Source organism: Ostrinia furnacalis, unplaced genomic scaffold, assembly GCF_004193835.3.
Source record: "Ostrinia furnacalis isolate ACB-3 unplaced genomic scaffold, ASM419383v2 OfSCF3837, whole genome shotgun sequence".
Classification (NCBI taxonomy): Eukaryota; Metazoa; Arthropoda; class Insecta; order Lepidoptera; family Crambidae; genus Ostrinia; species Ostrinia furnacalis.
The window spans coordinates 727,757-750,894 of NW_021134076.1; positions in this window are offsets into that span (position 1 = coordinate 727,757).

Here is a 23,138-nt window from a genome sequence, read left to right on the forward strand (position 1 = left end):
TTGAGAGCCAAATTGCTGCTGGTGATTATTTTGGTAGCGTTTGCAGTTGGTTAAAACCTCTAAGGCTGAGTTGCACCACCTTATTTTAGCCGTAACAATGACAATAACAGGTGCTTGACCGTTATGCGATTTCACCATCTTACTTAACTTTGACAAAACCTCAAAAATCTATCAAACTCCATACAAAACTCAGCCTAAATGTAGTTTGATAAATGGGGAGATGAGATAGTTAGCTGAGATACTGGGCTAGGCTTTTTTTGGTAACCATCAATAGGGATAATATGTAGAGACTCAGCATTTAGGTTCTCTAGATAACAATATGCAGCAATAGATGAATAATTTGGACACTATTTTAGCTATGTCGAATACCTATATTATTACCTACTATTTTATAAGTAAATATTTAAAATATGAATTGAATAATAAAACAAAAACGAGTGGATTATAATAAATACACTTGTCACTTTGACATTTTATAAACGACCGTGAATATAAAAAAAGACAATAAAGTAAACATACTTTTTATTCAATAATTAATATTATACCAAAAATAAACCAAAAGCATAAAAGTGTATAAATAAACTGCAACAAAGGTTAGATTTCTTATTAAAAGGTGTGTCTTAAATAATAACAAAATGTAAACACGTCATAATAATATCTAATTTAAATCTTTTAGCGATTTTGTCCAGTCAACCTTCTTACCACAGGGGTCACTATAACGTAGCATAAACAACAGGACTTTTACTTTTTTGGCTTACAAATCTCAATATTGTTGCTGGGAACTGGACTCTATTACTAAATAAACAAGCAGTTTTGATAACCTTAGACTTGTTCTGATATCAGATTCAAATTCAAATTCAAATAATTTATTTGTGAAACACAGGTAAGCAGTATGATGTACAAACAAAATATCGTCACCGTCGTGGCAGAATTAAATAACTGACAAAACCAAAGTTGCGAGATATTCACGTTTTTGTGTTTTTTTTCGTTAAAAATGGCGATAACTTTTAAGGGTAAAAATATTTTATTGTCGGTCTTTTGATATTTTATACAGCAAATTTACCTTTATTAATTCAATATTCTTCAACGATGTCACTTTGTTTTATTTTAAATAAAAAAAATAAAAATGTAATTATTTAGTTTTGCCACAACCATATTTTACAACTAAGTTGCAGTTATTTAGTTTTTGTATGTCACTTATTTAGTTTTGCCACAACCAAGGTATTACAAAAACGTATATTTCCATCTGGTTTTAATGTCTGTGGAACCATGTCGGTCAGTGAGGTTACAATGTAGGAGCGAAGAGTGCTCTTACTTATATTAGAACTCAAAACTATAAGGACCCCACCTTATATCAAAATAATCACATAAAAAATTAAACTATCCTAACAACAACTTTTGAGTAGCTCTTACTCGGTATGTACTATGTAAGCAATGAATTTAACAATTCTTCAACAGCACATCAAGCTTTACATAGCTGCGGCTTAGCAACAAAAACGTATAGACATTGACATGTTACTATTTTTCTTATCACTTATTTCCAAATAAAACAAATGCTAGCCATCAACTACTACTGATATCAATCTCTACTATGACGTCACTAATACAGGTTCTTTTCGCTATGCTAATTTATTGGCTAAGCTAAACACAATTCACTAAAAAAACTGTAAACAACTCTCCCAAAACAAACGTCCAAATCCGTTTCAAGATTCTTACAAAATATGTATCACATGACAAAAGATGATATAATATTCATATAAGTATATCCATATACGTAATGGGTATAGCTGAGAGAATGCGTGCGTGAGAGTGGACGCCATTCACCGTGAACGGGTTGGCCGAGTGTGTCAATGTCTTGTCCCTTCGAAAAAGTCACTTTTTGGAAATGGAAAGGATTTTGAGAGCCAAATTGCTGTTGGTGATTATTTTGGTAGCGTTTGCAGTTGGTTAAACCTCTATGGCTGAGTTGCACCACCTTATTTTAACCGTAACAATGACAATAACAGGTGCTTGACCATTATGCGATTGCACCATCTTACTTAACTTTGACAAAACGTCAAAAATCTATCAAACTCCATACAAAACTCAGCCTAAATGTAGTTTGATAAATGGGGAGATGAGATAGTTAGCTAAGATACTGGGCTAGGCTTTTTTTGGTAACCATCAATAGGGATAATATGTAGAGACTCAGCAGTTAGGTTCTCTAGATAACAATATGCAGCAATAGATGAACAATTTGGACACTATTTCATCTATGACGAATACCTATATCATTACCTACTATTTTATAAGTAAATATTTAAAATATGAATTGAATAATAAAACAAAAACGAGCGGATTATAATAAATTACACTTGTCACTTAAACTTTTTATAAATGACCGTGAATATACCAGTACATAAAAATAGACAATAAAGTAAGTATTCATACTTTTTATTCATAATTAATAGTATACAAAGGCAGTGCATTCAAAAATAAACCAAAATAATAAAACTGTATAAACTGCAACAAAGGTTAGAAGATTTCTTATTAAAAGGTGTGACTTAAATAATAACAAAATGTAAACACGTCATAATAATATCTAATTTAAATCTTTTAGCGATTTTGTCCAGTCAACCTTCTTACCGCAGAGGTCACTATAGCTTGCCTTAAACAACTGGACTTTTACTTTTTTGGCTTACAAATCTTAATATTGTTGCTGGGGACTGCACTCTACTACTCTAAATAAACAATCACTTTTTAGTATCCTCAGTTTCGTTCGGAAATTAACTAATCCTTCCGCCACGTCTTTATAATATCTACAACAGGGAATGACGTAGAATCTCCGAGTTGAGAGTGTCTCACACTCTTAGGCTGGTTTTAGTGTCACGCGGACCGTCCGGTGCGGACCCGCTCCGCACGGCTAATCTGTATGAACTTCTAGGGAGCGTTTTAGAGTAATTAATGCGGTCCGGAGGAACCGCTCCGCTCCCTAGCAGTTCATACAGATCGGCTGTGCGGAGCGATCCGCACTGACAGTCCGCGTGACACTAAAACCAGCCTTACCATTGGACCACACAGGCTTTACATAGAATTCAGGAATTAAGTAGAGTCACTTCTATTGAGCTACGTCGTCTAAAGCAATTCATAATTAGAGTTGTGACTTCATTTTTTACAACCTCATCATTAAAAAGAACACTGCGAATTAATAATCATATTTGTTATCGTCATAGGACAATTAGAACTTTAGCCTGAAAACAAAGTTCGGTCACAGGACGTCCACTGCTGAACATAGGCCTCCCCCAATGATTTCCATATTTCTCGGTTGGTAGCGGCCTGCGTCTAGCGTCTTTCTGCTACCTTTACGAGGTCGTCGGTCCACCTTCTCTATCGGTCTAGGAAACAAAACTTACTTGATAGAAATAAAGTTATTTAAGCTCCTTTATTAACCGGTTGCCATTAACTGCGCCCGCGCATCGATCGGCCATAACTCATAGCCGCAAATGCTTTCTAGTACTTTAGATTGTAGTAACGCTAGTTTGAGCGGATTGTATAATAATACGATGCTCATACATGTTCTGTGTCAATTGCTAAGGACTGCTGTGCACTGGAAGCGAGACGATGTGAAGCGATAGTTGAAATATTATCCTTCCCTAAAATACTCCAGAGATTTACATAATTTGCATTTTGGTTAACATTTAGCTGCTTAATTCTCTATATTATTAGGTAATTAAAAAAATTGCGATTAAATAATACACGCATTGCAATCAATCACTATAGGATGCCTTTATAATTATAAAAAACAAAATCAAAATCGGTTCACCCGTTCGGGAGCTANCAGAACGACGTTCAATGTCACTGCAGATCTCCGTTGACGCTAAGGCACATCGGCAGCTCAATAGACAGATATGGAAGTCCTTGCGACATGATGTTCGCAACTTTAATACAAATTATATTAAAGAGGCGATAGAGCGGAACCAAGGCTCGAAAGTGTTCGCTAGAGACAACTCTATTGGGTGAAGCTAGCTGACGAAGCTGAAGACTGCGGAGGGTGGTGTAACGTCAACAAAAGTCGAGGTTCTGGGTGAGATTGAAAAGTTTTATGGACAGCTATATACCTCGACGTAGATATTGTGGATATCAGCATTATCAGCCTATACGAAATTAGGATGGCTCTCAAACACCTAAAGAACAACAAGGCACCGGGTCATGACGGGATAACCTCGGTCCTTCAGAGACTATGTAACTTCGTCTTACTCCAGGGAACAACGCCACACAGTAGTCGGCAAGCGGAAAAAAGTCCGAAATTGGAAGGTTCTAATTCATTAAAATTAGCATAGTAGCCTTATTGTAGAATAGTTATGGGATCATAATCACAAAAAAAATATCAATTAAACGTTATTTTAAAGGAAAATTATGCGTCATAAGTTGATCAAACACGAAATATTTATTNTTGCGATTAAATAATACACGCATTGCAATCAATCACTATAGGATGCCTTTATAATTATAAAAAACAAAATCAAAATCGGTTCACCCGTTCGGGAGCTACGATGCCACAGACAGACACACAGACACGTCAAACTTATAACACCCCGTCGTTTTTTCGTTGGGGGTTAAAAAATGAGGAAGAAAACTGTCTCGTTAGATTTTCTAAAGAATTGCAATTTGTTGTTGTACCAACGTTGTACATACCAACCGAATAGGGATGTTTCCTGGGTCAAAAAGCAAGAGTTTTAATTAGTCCGTCAGTTAACTTATCAAAAAATACTCTACACGTATTTTTCACGTTTTCAAACTAATGAAAATTTAAAGAGATAAAGCGCGCCAAAGTTCATAAGAAGAGGCCCGTGACGTCAATGCGTGCATAAAAGTGCCGCACGTTGTGACGTCGTGCGGAACTTCAACGCACCATAACTATGTAATTATTTGTTAGATTGACAAATAAAAATATATGTGTCCAATATTTTTTGATATTAAACATGACGAACTAAAAAAAATTTTTTAGGAAACTAGCCTTGAAGTTGGTTAATAAAGCAGAAACAATGTTCAATAGGAAAATCAGCCTTATCTTCGCTTGCAGTGGATCGAAAGCCTATCTGATTAATATTACTGTCACTGTAATGGTGATACGACCAGAGCAGTGATTTAACGTCGTACTTCTAACACATACCTATTACCTTATTTAGGTATTACCTAAAATGGTATCAATTATGTTTGGAACCATATTATTATTGTGTCATATTTGTGAACTTGAATGAGCTCATCTTTAGAACGTAATTGGGTCAAGTATAAATTATTTTAAAATATTCATAACTAATTCATGTTTTGCATATGAAGCAGTAATTTTTTGCTATTGAAACTAAATAATACTATGTGGATCACTAATTAAATATTTTTGATCATCAGATTTACATTAAACATCATTCTTTGTTTACAAACTTAGAGATGTAGGAACATCAATCTAAAAATCTTATAATAATATGTAGTTGTAACCGATGCTACTCGTACATATTTGCAACAAAATGTAGAGCAAGTGCTGTTACACTATATGTACGCGATGATAACACCGATGTAGACAGCCATGATTGGTAGAAAATGAATTAAAATTTTGAAATAAAAACACATAATATGGTTTTAATATTGAGTCAAGTCCACACGTGTCCGTCACACGAAATGTAGGTACGCACTGTTTCTATAACAACATATACGTTTCAATGTATCAGAGAATCATCAAATTGAGCTATACAACGACAGAAGATGCTGCGTACATAACAACAGGCGGTCAGTGCGCGCTTATTTTGACCAGATCACTAAACTTTCTCTCCGCATATGCGGAAACTCGATTCAATGCAAATTTCTTCTGCTGTTACAGAAATATTGTGTTTTGTAACCTTGCCCACTGAGATGTTTTAAAACAAAATTTTTGACTCTAAGGCTGAGTTGCACCGCCTAACTTTGACCGTAACTATAACGATAACCAGTTTATTTTGTGTGGAGTTTGACAGATTTTTGAAGTTTGTCAAAGTTAAAGTAAGATGGTGCAACCCTGTCTAAGTATATACGTTATGCCTGCATAACTATACAGTTTTTATTTTTAAGTTCACATGTATCAATTCATGCTGTTTGTTTCCTTAATAAAGAAAAAATATAAAATAAAATAACTATGTCTTTTATCAAAATGTTTTTTTTTTATGCAGAACAAGGCAGGTATTTGACCGCAATCGCACCTGATGTTAAGTGAGATGCTGTCCTAGGATGGTACATATTAGCCCTGTAAGTGCTTATAGTGAATAAAAGGCCTTGAAAAGGCCCGGACACCATTTATGTTTGTCTATCAAAGAATAATGGACAATAACATCAAAGTCTGGCTCTACAAAACCATTGTCTAATAAACTTCTTAATAAAACAGCAGCAAAACATGCAAACGAACCAACATAAAACTCAAATAACATCTTTTCTTCATGCAAGAGGTATAATTACATCACTATACTTATTACCATGTTATTGTTTTAATTAATTCCTATTCCAATTAGTGTACAATTTTGACACGACAATTATCATATTTAGCCCATTTGTGAGATAAACGAACGGTTTTTGTTAATGTGGATTTTGTGCCCCATAAATTACGATGATGATTTTATTAGTTCGCGGTTTTGTTAGGCTACCAGTGATTTAAATTCTCATAGGTCTATAAATTTGGCGGTATTGTACTGTGTCGTTTGCATTTTGCATTTTCAAATGGCTCTTTTCAGTACATTTAGCTATACTTAGAGTGTCCTTTTCCAGTTTTCTAAACACAACGGGAAAGCTCTTGACCTGCATCTTACCAGATGGAAAATGATGATCTGGCCGCAGGTGGAAGCAAGCTTCTTCAGAAAACCTTAACCACAGGGGAACATCTGAAACATAAACAAGGAGTCATTATTTTTGGCAATTTTTTTTGAAAAAGTAGACAATTTTAGAAAGATCCCAAAATGATTGTTTTTCTGAATTAACCTCTAATATTTTTTACAGTAGAACTTATCGGAATCATATAACAGAAATAAGAGTTAATACAGATAGACAATATTCAAGAATGCACACTAGTCGATACTTACTATGTAACCAATTCGAGAAACATCCTTATTTAGCGTCATTCGAGTTGCCTCAAACCAGAAACTAAAAAGGACGTAAAAGCGTCAACAGATGACTTTAAAACTAGAATTTATGTAACATTTCATTATGTAACCACTACGTTAAATTAAGGTAAATGGGCAAAACATGTGACCTGGCGATACTTGAAGCAGTGATGTGAAAGTGAAACTATCGAGATCGATTTTTGAGTCATCATCTTTAGGTATGTAAACAAACATGTATTCACATGTTACGTGGAGTAGGTGTGAGATTTGTATGAAGCAAGTAGCTATGTATACCAGGCGTTTTCACGGTCAGACTACTGAGCACAGACGTTTCTTTGTATGCTAATGTAACGCCGCTGTACCAATGCCTCGGTTAGGTGGTTTACATTAGGTTATTGCTACCACATTATGTAAAATGACAACATAAGAAGACCTGGTTCGAGCCACTCTTCTGTAACTAGGCGGTCTTTGCTGTCTATAAGAATGAGCAAATAAGAACATAAATATAATTAGCATAATTGTTCCCCAGTCGATGAAGCACCTGATGTCGTGCCCTGAGTGCCCAAGCAATTGCACTCAGGAGGATTTGATGAGTGCTGCTGACAACGCCACTCTTGTGGCGGAGTTTTGGGCTGACACTGTGTAGGTTTGTTGTCGACACGAAAAGAAGAAGATATAAGAACATATTTTTAGAACTTATTAGTCCTAACTTGAACTACGAACTAGGCCTTGAAAGGCCTTACGATATTGTATTTTCAAGAAATAAAAAAAAAAATTCCTCTCGATATCGATAGCATAGCATCACTATCCGGGACACCTTTCTTTCGTTTCAAAACTAAATACACGCGGAAAGTCGGACCGCTTAAGGCTTTTAAGTTACACCTGGCTACATGAGGTGAGTAATTACGAATTACCACGAGTCCTCGAGTGTCGGTAATTTGTGTAATTTGGTAATTGTTATTGTTGTCGGAAAAGTATTTTCGACAGATAATTTGGTAAAATTTACAAATAAGGCAGATTGTTAAGACTCGTTTAATTTAAAATAAGGAGAATTTTTTTTTTTTTTTTTTGCGCTCATCTGCAATCAGTCCCAAACTATAAGCAGATTTGTTCCATGCAGTTTTGACATGTTGAAGGAGCTCCCCAGCAGGATACTCCTCATTCACCATCTGTCACCAAGTATATCGTGGCGCTTCAGTCGTTTAGTGTAGCTGATGGTTGCCAACGCAGTAGCCAACTGATTTGGGTGATTTTCCAGTCGCGTTTTATATTTATTCCCTGTCAGCTTTAGCTCCTCCCTAACAGTTCTCATGCTCAGAGCTTCGTGGATTTCAGTGTTGGTAATGAACCATGGTGCATTTGAGATGGTTCTTAGGATGCCATTCTGCAGTCTCTGCACTATGTTTATGTTAGAGTCACTAGCACTTCCCCACAGCTGTGCGCCGTACATCCATATTGGTTTCAGGATCACTTTGTATATCAACAGTTTGTTGTCGATCGACAGTTTGGAGTTACGTGCCATTAGCCAGTAGATATTCCTAAACCGTATATTCAGCTCGTCTCTTTTTGTTTTGATGTGTTTTTTCCAGGTCAGCCTTTTGTCCAGATGCATACCGAGGTATCGAACAGATTCACTCTGTGGCAATACATTGCCTCCCATTTTCACTGGAGCGCAGCTTCCCCTCCTTAATGTGAACGTGACATGCACGGATTTAGTTGTGCTGGCTTTTATTCTCCATTTCTGGATCCATTCGTCGACTTTGTCAAGGCTATTTTGCAAGACGGCGGATGCTGCAATTGGATCCTTGCTGCTTGCTAGGATTGCAGTGTCATCAGCAAATGTAGCCGTTGTTACATCTTGTGTTTCTGGGAGGTCAGCAGTGTAGATAGTATATAATACGGGGCCAAGCACAGATCCTTGTGGAACTCCCGCCATTACATCTTTTATAACAGACAGTTCTCCGTCCTCTCTCACCTGGAAAATTCTGTTTGTGAGGTATGACTCCATCAATAGGTAAAAACTATGCGGTAGGTATGTTTTTATTTTGTAGAGGAGGCCTCTATGCCACACTTTATCAAAGGCTGCCTGGATATCCAAGAATACAGCGGAGCAGTATTCCTTTTTTTCGAAGGACTGTCTTATTCTATCACACACCCGATGCACCTGTTCTACCGTAGAGTGCTGCTGTCTAAAACCAAACTGGTGTTGAGGTATTGTTAGGTTTTCATTGAGTATGGGTGATATTCTGCTCAAGAGGATCCTCTCAAACACTTTAGACAGCACAGGCAAGAGGCTTATGGGTCTGTACGACGAGGGGTCCTCCGGGGGCTTTCCCGGTTTGTGTATCATTGTTACTATTGATACCTTCCATAATCTGGGAAAATATTGTACTCGAAGCATACCGTTAAAGAGAACGACCAGGAAAACCAATGCCTTCCTGGGGAGTTGCATGATAATTTCTTTTGTAATGAGATCGAATCCAGGGGCCTTTCTGTTTTGTAATCTGTATACGGTTCTCTTCAGTTCCCCAACTGTGACCGGTCTTGGTGGAATGGACAGTTGCAGGTCCTGCTGCAGTGTACATTCGACCTCATTTTCAAACTCCGCGTTGCTGCCTTCATTAGGTGTAAAAATGGTGGATAGGTGTTTTGCAAAAACGTTGGCTTTTTCTTTACTTGTCCTAGTCCAACCAACCTGTGCCCTTAGGGGGCATTTATATTGCTGTGGCCTATTCAACTCCTTTGTAAACTTCCAGAGAGAGTACTCTGTGGATTTTGTGGCAGTTAAATTTTCCAGTTTGTCCCTCAGTGTGGCATCATTTATAATATCTATTGAGTTTTTCAACTCTCTAATGGCTTTGTTTAGTGCAGTCTTGTCACTTTTATGCCCAGTTTGGTGCCATATCCTACGTAGTTTTCTCTTCTCTAGTATTTGGCGTTTGATCTCGAGAGGTAAGTTCCCACCCACTTTGCAATTTGATTCTTTTTTTAGGGGAGTGTTGATCCAGCAAGCCCTTTGTATTAGATTAGTAATATATTGGGTTGCGTCATCTATCTCGTCTGGTGTTTTCAGGGATACTTTTATCTCGATGCATTCGTCAATGTATTCTCTGAAGCCTTCCCAATCAGTGAGGTTGTTGCACAAGGTTTCAGATTTCTCATGGCTAATGATAGTCGTACTAATAGTAAGAAGAACAGGAGTGTGGTCGGAGCTACTGTCTAAGCTGGATTCCGCCTTCATGTAATTTGCCGAAAGTCCCTTTGTCACGAAGAAGTCCAACAAATCTGGTTTTTTATTTGGATCTGAGGGCCAATACGTTGGTTCTCCTGATGAAATGCAGTTGAGGTTGTTTTCGTCGAGGCTTAGTTTTAGTTGCCTGCCTCTAGTTGTTGTTAGCCTAGATCCCCAGTATGTATTTTTGGCGTTCCAGTCACCACCAGCCACATATCTTCCCCCCAATGTTGAGAAGTATTCCGTGAAGTTTGTTGAACTTATTGTATGTCTGGGCGGACAGTATACCGCCGACAGGTTAAGCTGTCCACAGCCGCTTTCCACCGCAATAGTCGTAGCCTGAATGTGATTCGTTTTAAATTCTGGAAGCACTTGGTGCTTGATGGAATTTCTTATTACAATGGCTGTTCCTGCATGGCTCGTTCCATCAGGGTGGTAAGTAATGTAAATTTTGCATCCTTTGATGTTGATTTTGCTTTTATCTGTACAGTGTGCCTCAGAAATCAGGACAACATCAAGTTGGTTGTTGTATATGAGGAGTTCCAATTCGGACTTGTTTGGGGCAAGGCCATTGATGTTCCAGGTGCCCACTCTCAGGGCATTCACTTTGATAGCTTTTCGACAAGGGTGACTATGAGACTCATAAGAGTACTCATTTGTTGTAGGATCATATCGAATTTTTCCGACTGTTTGATGAGTAGTTCTTCTATTTTGTTGCTAGTGTTATGTGTAGTTGTCGATTCAATATTTTTTTTCAATATGTCTGAGTAGAGCTGTCGTTCTTGTGTTTCTGTGGGTTGTGGTGGAGTATTTGTCGGAGTAGTTTTACTTGGCACCTCTCGTGTCTTGCCCTTGAGCATTGGGTTTCTTGCCATTCTTCTCTCTAAGATTTCTTTGTAGACTTCGCAACCCTTATAATTGGCCGGGTGTGCTCCTTGACATAGTGCACATATTGCTGGTGTGTTACGGTCTTTCTTTGGGCAATCTGCGGTTTTGTGTCCCTGGGCACATTTTACACATCGGTACGGTCTCATGCAGTAGTTTTTAGAATGTCCGTACTGCTGGCACCTTTGACATTGTGGCAATGTTGTTTTCTTTTTTGGATCTTCGATTATTATCGACTGGTGATGAATATATTTAATATTTTTCACTGCTGCGTTGTTAGCTCCTGGTTCGATGTTAACAAAGAATGTAGAGGTTGGTTTTTTCTCTGGTCCAAATTTTGAGTTAATAATTTCTCCATATACTTTGTTCCCAGTGTTTTCAATTGCTTCTACGATTGCATCATGTGGAGTTGTATGGTGGAGATTTTTTATAACTATTCTGTAGCAGCGTTGGTCTTTTAAGTTAAAGGTATGTCCTATGAGGCCTTTGTTTCGGACTAATGTGATGACATTTTTGTATATTGCTGTGTCCGTACAGGTTATTCTAAGTTGGTTTCTGTTGACAATTTTTATTGTGTAGCTATTCTTGTCTGCTGTGGACTGTAGCAGTTCTACAAGCTTATTAACGTCATCAATGCCGTATAATATAATGGGTGGTGGCTTGCTAGGTCTTTTTTCTGTTGGCTTTTTGGCAGCTTCCTTGGGGTCGAGAGGTAATCCGCTAAAACTATTGCTTGTGGTGATTTTTTCTGGCGAAGGGGACTGGAGTTTCTGCCGTTTACGCTTATAGCCTTTGCTTTCAGGGACTCTTTGCCAGTCTGGTGGTTTTGGTGCTGGCGCGTCCAAGTTTTGTGACGGTGGTGTTGTAGTAGTCGCTTCTGACTGGGAAATACTTCCTAGCGATGAGCTTCTAGTCCTTGTAAGCAGATTAGGATGGAATACCTGCTGAACAAATCGTTTTCCAGTAGTATTCACTGGTGCAGGGGCCTGGTTACCCACTCCTACACAGTCTTCGGTAACAGATTTCACACCGTGAGGCCCGGGTACCTCATGGCGCCGGGGGTTGGCCGGATCGCATGACAAATCGTAATCTTTATTTTCCATAACTTCATGTAAAGAGAGTGGGAAAGTAGCGGCAGATGTTTCCCACGCATCTGCTCTCGGTCTTTTTGAGGATATTTAGTCACTCATGGTCTCCGAAGGCCAGTTTTATGGGTTATTTGACCGCCGCCCATGGCTCGGCGTTGACGATTTTTCCGGCTGCCTTGGATGTTGCGAGTTCGTCGTTCGCAGCCAACCCTCCTCTTTTCTCATCCGGGCTTGGGACCGGCAATGGCAGAGTTTAAAAAAAATGTGGAACGCTTCACGATTTTGCGTGTCATCCTTGCGCAGGAGAATTTTGACTGACATTAAGTCGCTTCATACTAGGCAGGTAGGTACTTGAAGTTTTTTTTAGCCATTTTCAACCGACTTCAAAAAAGGAGGGAGGAGGTTCTCAATTCGACCCGTATGTTTTTTTCAAGTTCTGTTAACAGTAAAGTAACATCTGAAATGACAGCGTTCTCTTTTTCAACCTCCAAGGCTTAAACTTGTTTTAGTAAAATCGACCATCGGAATCTCCTACAGAATATAAATTTAATACAACATTAAGGATCACAATTGTGCTCCTTAAAAAAAGCTTTATAAGTACTTATATCAGGCAGACATTAGACATTTACAACTCCTTTCTGTAGCGAATGAAAATTACTTCGTAACTTACTTATAACCAGTTATACTCGTACATACCTGATGATTCTATAGAAATATCCCATAGTTTTCTCGTACGATATTTCAAATCACAATGACCAGACAAAATTAACTTATGGTTCAAAGAAATCACAAATCAATATGTCACAACGCAAACAAATCTCACGTAATGTTAGTAAAATGGAAATTAATCGACAGCCGTTGGCGAGCGGAGACGGGCGAAATGTATATGGTATGGATAATCACATAATACACTCGCATAATGGGCCCATCATGACTGTGTACTTCCTACACGGTACCGGTGCGTAGAGTTAAGTATGGTGTTCATATATATTTTATTCTATTTTGTATATTTACGTACACTATGACTGCACTTTTGAGTCAAAAGTAATGGGATGTGGCAGATTTTTAAGATGACGTCTTAAGTTTTTTAGCATTGAATAAAATAGTAAACAACTGCATTGCCAATATCAAAGGACTCATAGAATACATATAAAAAAAATCTTGAAAAAAATTCATCATGTGCCAGTTAATCTAAATCTAAATATATAAAAGGAGAAACTGACTGACTGACTGACAGATCAACGCACAGCCTAAACGGCTAAACGTAGGCACTTGAAATTTGGAAGGGACGTAGCTTAGGTACCGTAGAGGTGCACTAAGAAAGGAATTCCCGAAATTCCCACGGGAACGGGAATAAGCGGGAAAAACGGGATTCACGCGTACGAAGTCGCGGGCGGCCGCTAGTATTATTATATTCTGTTTTATATTATTTCATATTTTCACTAACAAAGACTAGTTACTTTTTAATACTCTTCAAACGATGTACAGGGTGTTTTCAAACATTTTACGTGATTATTGATGTATTTATTTTGACTAAGTAGGTATCTATCTATCATCTTCATAAGCCTACGCCACTTGAGCGATCAATCGTGCGCCCGCGCAGGCCACATAACGCGCGGGTGACAACAAGCGGAAGCTTGACATCTACTACACCTGAACTTAAGATCCATCTCAAACTCACTTCCTTTAGAAATACAGGTGAATGAGGATTAAAGTTTCTCTTTTCGATATTTCACTTCAACATGAAATTTTAACTATAATTTGAGACATTTGAAATCTACCTTTCAACCAATCCTCACTTGAACTGCAAACGTGTTCCCCAGTGGATGAAGCACATGATGTCGTGCCCTGCGTGCCCAAACAACTGCACGCAGGTAAATTTAATGAACGCTACTGACAACGCCTCCCTTGTAGCAGAGTTTTGGGCTGACACTGTGTCACGGCCGGCCGTTTGGTGTAGTGGTTCAGAACGGACTACTATGCCGAGAGGTCCCGGGTTCGATTCCCGGCCGGGCAGAAATTGAAATGATGAATTTTAATTTCTGTGACGGGTCTGGGTGTTACTATGTATATGTATGTATTTTAAAAAAAAAAGTATATAAGTAGTATATCCGTTAAGCTATCACCCATAACACAAGCATATTAATTGCTTACTTTGGGGCTAGATGGCGCTGTGTGAGATTGTCCAAAGATATTTATTTATTTATTACTGTGTAGGTTTGTTGTCGACACGACAAGAAGAAGATGAATCCTCACTGATCCTGCGTGTTGTGTATGGTTTGATTGAACCAGTTGAGGTGAAAGTTCCCTGTAGGATGTATTAACTTTGATTCTTTTGCTCTACATCTGTGGCTTTCGAAATGCATTTAGGGAGTATACCTCAACAGTGATATTATGTGGTTGTCTCATTGTAATGTGCGGTCAGCCTGTGGGTAGAGTACATTAAAGTCTGTTAGTTTTGTTAGAAAATTAATTTAAATGTGCAATAATCATCAATGTCATCTTTTGAACTTGACCTAAAATGCTTAATCTCTACCAAAAGGGTAGCAATAAAAACGATACAATATTTACGAGGAAGGACTAGACATTTAATAAAATTAACGTCTCTTTCTTCTTCTTTCTTAATGATAGCTTTTTGTAATGGTACGTAAAAACTTTTTTTTAAGAATATTAGATTTAATAATTTGTATTGCTCAAATTACTTATGGTCCCGTGAACCCCTCATAGTAAGCTATGCCCGTATTCACAAACGATGCTTGCTTAAGTGGAGTAGCAAATCGAACGCACAGCGTTGAATAGAGCTCTGTGATTGATTCGTGTGTCACCCTGTGCGTCCACGCGCACTATGAGTCCTCATAGTAATGTTTGTGTGTTAATATGCCTGTGTTATAAGTGAGTCCACCACAAATCACAATAGTCGAAGGGCGCGGAGATCGATCCCGCGTTCCTTGGATCACGAATCGGCCAGTCTTACACCTTTACCCCCATTCCCCACATATCCCTGCTCTCGGCTGTCGTCGCTTCAAATAAGTTTATACAGGGTGGCCAGGGAGTTGACGTTCAAAGCTAAAATTTAGATTCCTTGCCTATCATCATCATCTCAGCCATAGGACGTCCACTGCTGAACACAGGCCTCCCCCAATGTTTTCCATGTTACCCGGTTGGTAATATGGAAAGCATTATTATGATGTCGTCGGTCCACCTTGTGTGGACGTCCCAAGATTCCTTGCCTGGCCACCCTGTATTATGTGAATTGGTCCATTGCATTGGTCAAAACATACTTATATTGAGTCAGTTCCTTATGATGTGTGAAGTTGCGCAAGCACAGACACTGTCCGCTTCTAAACAAGGATTGTTACGTTTCATATTTCCTTATACGAATGTGCAGATTCATATTATAGGAAGTCTGCATCTATAATTATAATCTAGAAACATCAGAAAGAACAAAAAGACTGGGTTGTCTATTATTAAGAAATTCTCGTACTTATATCGTTAAGTAGTTACTAACTGATTAGCAGGACCATGATGTTCCATAAAAATATTAATTAGTAAATTAACCAGTCGATTAAATATTAACTGGGAGGAGAATGCCGAATGACATTAAGTTCGCGTTATGTATCTACTGTGTTTAATGTGAGTTTAAGCTTCAAATAAAGAAATAAATGTGTCATTTTTTTTTCATCTCAGTACAACTTTATAAGGATTAGCAGAATTCATAGGATTCTTTAATTAGTGATATCTCAACCTTAATTGAAGTTGTTAAGGTACAATCGACATCCGATCAGATTATAGAAATCATCACTTTTGTTTAAAAATTGCCCTTATTGCACCTATGCAAGATAATTATATAAAACTCAAAGGTAACTGACTGACATAGTGATCTATCAACGCACATCCCAAACCACTGGACGGATCGGGCTGGAATTTGTCATGCAGGTAGATGATATGGTGTAGGCTTCACCTAAGAAAGGATTTTACGAAACTCCACCCCTAAGGGGGTAAAATGGGATCCACGCGTACAAAGTCGCGGGCGGCCGCTAGTGTTTAATAAAGTACAAAAATGTTATGTAAAGTCTAACTTTTTAATAAAATTGCGTGACTCATTTAATACTTTCTGTTACAACATCTTGTAGCCTCTAAGAAATTCCTTCAAGCTCCAGTTTCATGCGAAAGTGATTTCGCATAATAGGATCGCTTTACTCCAAAACAATAATCGAATTATGACAACTGCGCGTGCGCACAGCGTTGCGCAACGAAGAGAACGGTGATGGGTTCGACTCTCGGAGGGGCCTGATTGCTTAATTGGTACTTAGTGATGTGTATGGTCGTGGTAATTATAGTAATAATTTCGAACTTTTGATATTAAATACTTTTTTGAAAGTAGAGCAACCATCTTGTGTTCATAAGAACGGGTCAAGGTCATAATATAATTTTGTATGAAATACTTTGTTTTACAAATATTTATTCAGAGGATTTGAAACATGTAACACGATTTATGGAAAAAGATTAGCAAAAGCTTGGCTTGTGCCCTTAAACACTGTTTAAAATTCGATTGAAAGTTAAAAATAAGAGGAATTGATTACACCAGATTTTTTTTGTCGATGACTTATTCATCAAAATTTCCACCTTAATTCCTACCTTCCCACCTTAATACCTATGTTCAGCAGTGGACGTCTTGTGGCTGAAATGATGATGATGATGAAGCCGTCTTAGTCCACATTCATCGTCATTTTTCTGCGTTATGTTACAGGATCTATTTTCCACATGTCCATGCTGGTTTACTCGTAACCAGTATGGACTTAATAGCAATGTTTGTTCCAAAGCTTTCAGGTCAATCGGCCACACAAGGTAGCAAATTGTTGCTAATAGAAATGTTTTAGAGGCCCTGCTAGAAATCGACTGTGTTACGTAATTCACTTAGCATTACTAGCAAAGAGTGCGTAAGCACGCATTTTCTTTGTTTTAGTTGTCATACAAAATTACCTTTAAAAATCAAGCAGTCATCATGTAGCTAGAATAGCCCAATGGTGTCGGTGTCAGACTGGCAGGATCGAGATCCGAGAACGCGGGTTCGAACCCCGCCGCTGAATTAAGTATTGTTGTAAGCTCATTCATAATACAAGCTTATTTAGCTTACTAAAAGGAGCTAACGGGGCTAAGTAAGTAAGTCAGTACTAATTTGAGGACAGTCTTTAAAAAATAAAAAATAAAATATCATCTTGCTCCTGGGCTCCCTCCAATTTTTTTTAATTACTACTCCCCAAACCCCCAGGTTCACTCGAGGATGTTTTGGCCGACACTCTCCATGATAACCAGATGGGTTGGATAGGCCTGCTGATGTCACATTTTTCTCCCTATAATCAAGGAAAAATGGGGGTGGGTTAATTCATCTCATGCGACTTTCCACATGCGGGGAGGAGGGGATTAGGGGTTCCCTCGAAGCCGGAGAGGCTCGCTCGACAATAACTCACGGCTCCGTTTCTTTGGGCTCTGGTAGAAACCGTAGGGTTTTAGTGGGTAGGTGGGGAGAGTCCCACATAACCCACTGGCCGTCCCCATCGACCAGTGGGTATGTGCAAAGCATTTCCCGATGTAAAAAAAATGCGAGTTTCACGGGAAGGTTCGGCGTGGTCCTATTTTTCTCTCCCAAAACACAGCTAACCTGAACCGCACTAAGATATAAAAAGGCTTCCTACCTTGCGCAAGCGTCCGAGACATTAACATGCGCGAGCGCAGATTGTGCTGCCAACTGTTATCTGATGCTACTTTATAGCGTGCGCGATTTGCTTGCCCAATACGCCCAACATGGACAGGAAGAGGTTGTGATAAAAAGAATAAAGAATGCCATCTTGATCCTAAAAATCTTTAAAAGGCCAGAACGTGAGGTTTATTTCATGTAATATTTTGTTTCCAAGCCTTTGAAAGTTTTCATATGTCGGATGTTATTGATGCAGTGTTCTTGTTCAAAACATTTTAAAGATATTAAATCGAAATTAATGAAATAGTACAAAAGGCTTGCTATTAGTTAATACACGTCTTAGATGTGCCGTGCAAGTCATTCGAAGGATTCATAATAAACTATAATCCGGGCCTCTTCAAGGCGAGAGTGAATAAGCACTTACAGGGCAGATATGTACCATCCTAGACTGCATCCTACTTAACATCAGGTGCGATTGTGGTCAAATACCTGCCTTGTTATGCATAAAAAAAAATACATGTTCAGCAGAAGCATAAATAAGTACCAATGCTCTCGTTCCTTCGTTTCAGCAAAGTGCCGTCCACAGCTGGACAAAGGCCTCCCCCAAGTATTCCTCAACGACCGATCCTGTTCCACTGCGACTACCACCATCATCAGAACATTCAGTTAATCTCCATTGCAGGAGCACGACCCTCTCTTATTTATCAGAGGCAAATGGAGGTTTTCTAATATTAACTTAAACAAAACTGTTTTAAGCAGACATTTTAAAGTTTAAAACCAATCATAAAGCATTTTGTTTCAATAACCCAACACAAAAAGGTTTCACTCAAACAACAGACGTCAAATGAAAGCCAATCAAAACACAGCATTCAAAAACCGACGATTAATCTTTGGAATTAATTAACGTTAATCATAGCGATATTAATGATGCGGACAGATCTCTCGCATCACGGCTTATCATTCAACTGGTTATCAATTCGTTGCGGTTTCATTTTGTGACAACTATTGTATCATTATCTGTTTTAATATTGGAATTTTCATTATTTCTAGTTTGATTGAACACATCATTTTGCGCTTTCACAAATTTTTGAGTCACCATCAAGCTTCGAGCAAAGGTTAATTTGAGTAGACCCTAGAATCAGGATTGTTGTGTTAACATGACGTAGGTAATAGTCTAACGGCCGTTTTCACCATCATCCCTATTTTTTAAGTGACCCCTATGGTAACACATAACAGGAATTTTGTTTTCATAAGGATCGCTTAAAAATTAGGAATTGATGGTGAAAATTGGCATAAGTCACTGTTAAGGATCATTGTCCTCGGCGGGACTCAAAGCCGTTACCTCTGACAGTGCAATAAAGCATCTAGTTATCCAGTACAGCTTAGTAGCAATGTTTTCGTTGCAAACTTTCTCATATGACTACCTTCCTACTCTATTATTACAAAGATGCTTTCACGTTTGAAACACGTTCCATTGAGATCTTATTATCATTTATCATTAGGTAAGATTAAGATCAAATAGGTGGAGCGACGATCTGGTGAAGGTCGCGGGAGGTGCCTGGATGCGAGCGGCGCAGGACCGGTCTTTGTGGAAATCCTTGCGGAGGCCTTTGTCCAGCAGTGGACGTCTTTCGGCTGAAAAGAACGAACGAACGAACGAAGATCAAATGCATAGAAACATAGTTCCAAACAAAAATACATAAAAGGGTGCAAGTAGAGTCTAGATTCTGTACCGTCCCCGCAACCAATCACCATCATTCCATACAACCTGATAAATATGATGTTTTACCATAAATCAAGACAGGTAATATTGCTCTACAAATCACATAAACGAATCAATCACTATGGAAGGCGTAGTCGTGATCGCCTCAGGCTTCAAACAGATGTTCTCTACTCTCTACAGACAGACAGAATAATGGTATGTTTGCTATAATCATAGCAATGGATCTAATGGTAGAGTTTTACAATCGCTCGGGGCGAATGTCAGAGGCAGTTTAACCTATGACTTCATCAGTTAAATCTGATACGTCACGTCAGGGTATAGGACAGGTGACGAACAGAAGTCATGCGCCGACAGCGGCAAATCAATTTGTACATGTTGGGTATTGTTTTAAAGTGGGATTTTGCAATAAGTTATGTTTTGCTGTTCTCTGTACATTGCTTAACAGTAAGTTCTTGATCATGGGCCCTTTCATTTTCCTTTAAAATTCAAAGATCATAGTGGTTATTATAAAACAGGAGGCTCCAAATAAGTAGGTACCTGTTCATGACTTGACATAATATAATTAATGAAGTATTTTTTTAATAATTAATGCGGTAGGTCAATTTACGGTCGTTTCAGAAAAATGACGTTCACTGCTCTGGACAAAGGCCTACTCCGACAAATCAGAAAAGGGTTGGGTTCCCGCCTGACCACACTACGTCTTCTGGTCATACTTACATTTTGTTATAATTTAATTTGTAATAATTCCATGAACTTGGCCTTGACTTGGAAAATCAAACGAATTCCACTTAGCAGCGGTCAAATAATCTCACAAACAAATAGTAACTGATCAGGTTTTAAAACAAATATGACTGAACAAACATTGCTTATTACATTTATACTTACAATCAATCTTCGTTTGCTTGTGAATTACTATGAGAAATTGTTGGACATCCTATTTCCAAGGTTAATTATATTTATAAAAAAATCTCTGTAGGCTAGTACAAAGGAATATCCATCCATGCTAATAAATTATAAATGTGCTTTTCGCGCCTTAATCACTGAACCGATAGGTCTAGATGAAAAATTGGGTTACAGACAGTATTTATGAAGCTCAGGGAAAACTATAGTATTGTTTATATCCTGGATTTCACACACATGCATTCGTGAAAGCGGGAAACGCGCGTGCTAAAGTCTTTCTATGACAAACCGAAATTCATGCGAGGGAAGCCGCGGGAAAAAACTAGTATGCAATTTGTCGCGGATACTGAAACTGAAAGTAACAACACAGACTTTGCTAACTAGGCAGTTTAACAGGATCAATTAAAATGGCGTGTTGTTAAAAACCACTGAAATGTAAATCAACACGTGACACGCGGCATGATCTTCCGCGTATGGCCCCATGACTTATGATGTTATTACATTGGAATAAACGATTTTGCGACACTCCGAGTCAGAATGAAAGCAAATACAAAATAATAATCTGGACTTAATTATCGTAGAACAACCCAACCCAAGGAAATTTTCTGTAATCAAAACGTCAGAAAATTTGAATATCTCAACCTGGAGGTCATGGGTTCTATACCCAACGGTAGGTCATAATATCACTGAGGCCTCCTAGATTCAGCAATATTATTATGTTCCAAGATGCTCATACACCTCTCTACGTATCTAATCTTAAAAAAATTCAAGGATTAGTGATATCCATGTAGAGTCCTATTGAGTTGTTAAGCTTACATCATAAATAAATAAATAAAATAAATAAATCATTTATTTGCCAGAATACGGTTACAAATGGTTTTAAAAAGAGAAGTTTCCAACATATTCTATCGTACATACGATGTGCAAATATTACAAAGAATACGGTTATGTTTTTAATATTAAAAAGTAGTATCATTATTAATTGAATGTCATGCAAATGTCAGAAAATGATTATGAATTATTGAAATAGCACAAACATATTATTACATTAGATTCATACAATGTCAATGATACACAATGTCATATTTTAAGAAATTTTTAGATGTCAAGTACAAAATGTCAAAAAGATTTTTCTGTCAGGAATTCATTATATAATGTACTTAATTTCATTCAGGCATGATTAGGAAAAATCTGGTTCAAGTTTTCATATCAATAATTTATAGCGAATATTCCGAATAGCCTAAAAAAATAAGTCAAAAGCACCTCAGAAAAAGACATTAAAACTACCACAACTTCTTATAACCTACTTACTCGTCGCAAATTAAAGGCAATCTCCAAGACCCGATTCCGGGAAATGGCCGCACATTTTAAACTAATCCAAACCCGAAACTATCCCGGTTTTTTCCGTATCTTCCTTCATAAACAGGGATCAGGAGCCTTACCCTTTTGCTATAAATCTGGCGACCCCCCCTCCCCCGAGGTGGTTTTGAATGGAGATTGAGCCAATTAAAGTAATCGCCGTAACAGTCGGCGTTGCCTTGGATTAGTTCTGTGGATAAAAGTGCTGTGGAGTCGACGTCTCGTTTTTGTGCTGTATATTTTTTTATACAGAAGTCGGTAAATATACAGAATATACTTATATCCACAAGTATGACTTACTGTAACATGAATTTCACCAGACCAACTTAAAGTCTTTAATGCTTTGGAAATTCATAATAAAAAGAAACATTGACATCAAACTTCTTTTTAGACCTGTTTTAAGCACATAAAAGCCTCCTAAATATATCTATTATATATTTTGGGATAAGGTACGTACCTATTGCCTTAGTTTGCTAAGCAGCCAAACATAATGAAATTCAATAAAAACAGCGTTATGATGTTTGTAAAAGTAATTAGGCTTCTCTATACTTATTTAACATTACTTAACAAAAACATCAATGTTACTAACAATAATATAGGTAGGAGTATTGAAATAGTACACACTTTATAACATTTCAACATTTACGTGTTGTCAAATCCTACACGTACTAAAATACTTACATTTTAATACATACAGTATAATCGCACAACTTAGTCGAAATTAACTAAAAAAAAAACACAAACACAACGCCCTCTCCATCCGCCCCTGTGCCATAGGATTAGTATCATACAATACAAGCAACGGGTGAATCCTTTTATTTATTGCTATTTATTGTTATTGCATTCTCTCTGCTCATTTCTCTCTTCTAATATTGTCTTATAAATTCCGCTTACCGTTTTGGCTGGAGCTGTTTTAAATATTATTGTTGCTAATTAGCAACTTGCATTTCCTGTTGCTTTTAGCTGATGAATTTTTTGAGTTAAGGCTTTGGATGGATAGTAAGTTTTCTCTTTAAACTTCTAGAGTTTGTTCTCTACTTTTATATGCTACAAAAATACAGATAAAGTAGAGTTAATGTGAGTTTATTAAATTTTCTTTTAAATAATATTCTGAAGTCTTATGAGATACGATAATACTTATTTTACACTAAAA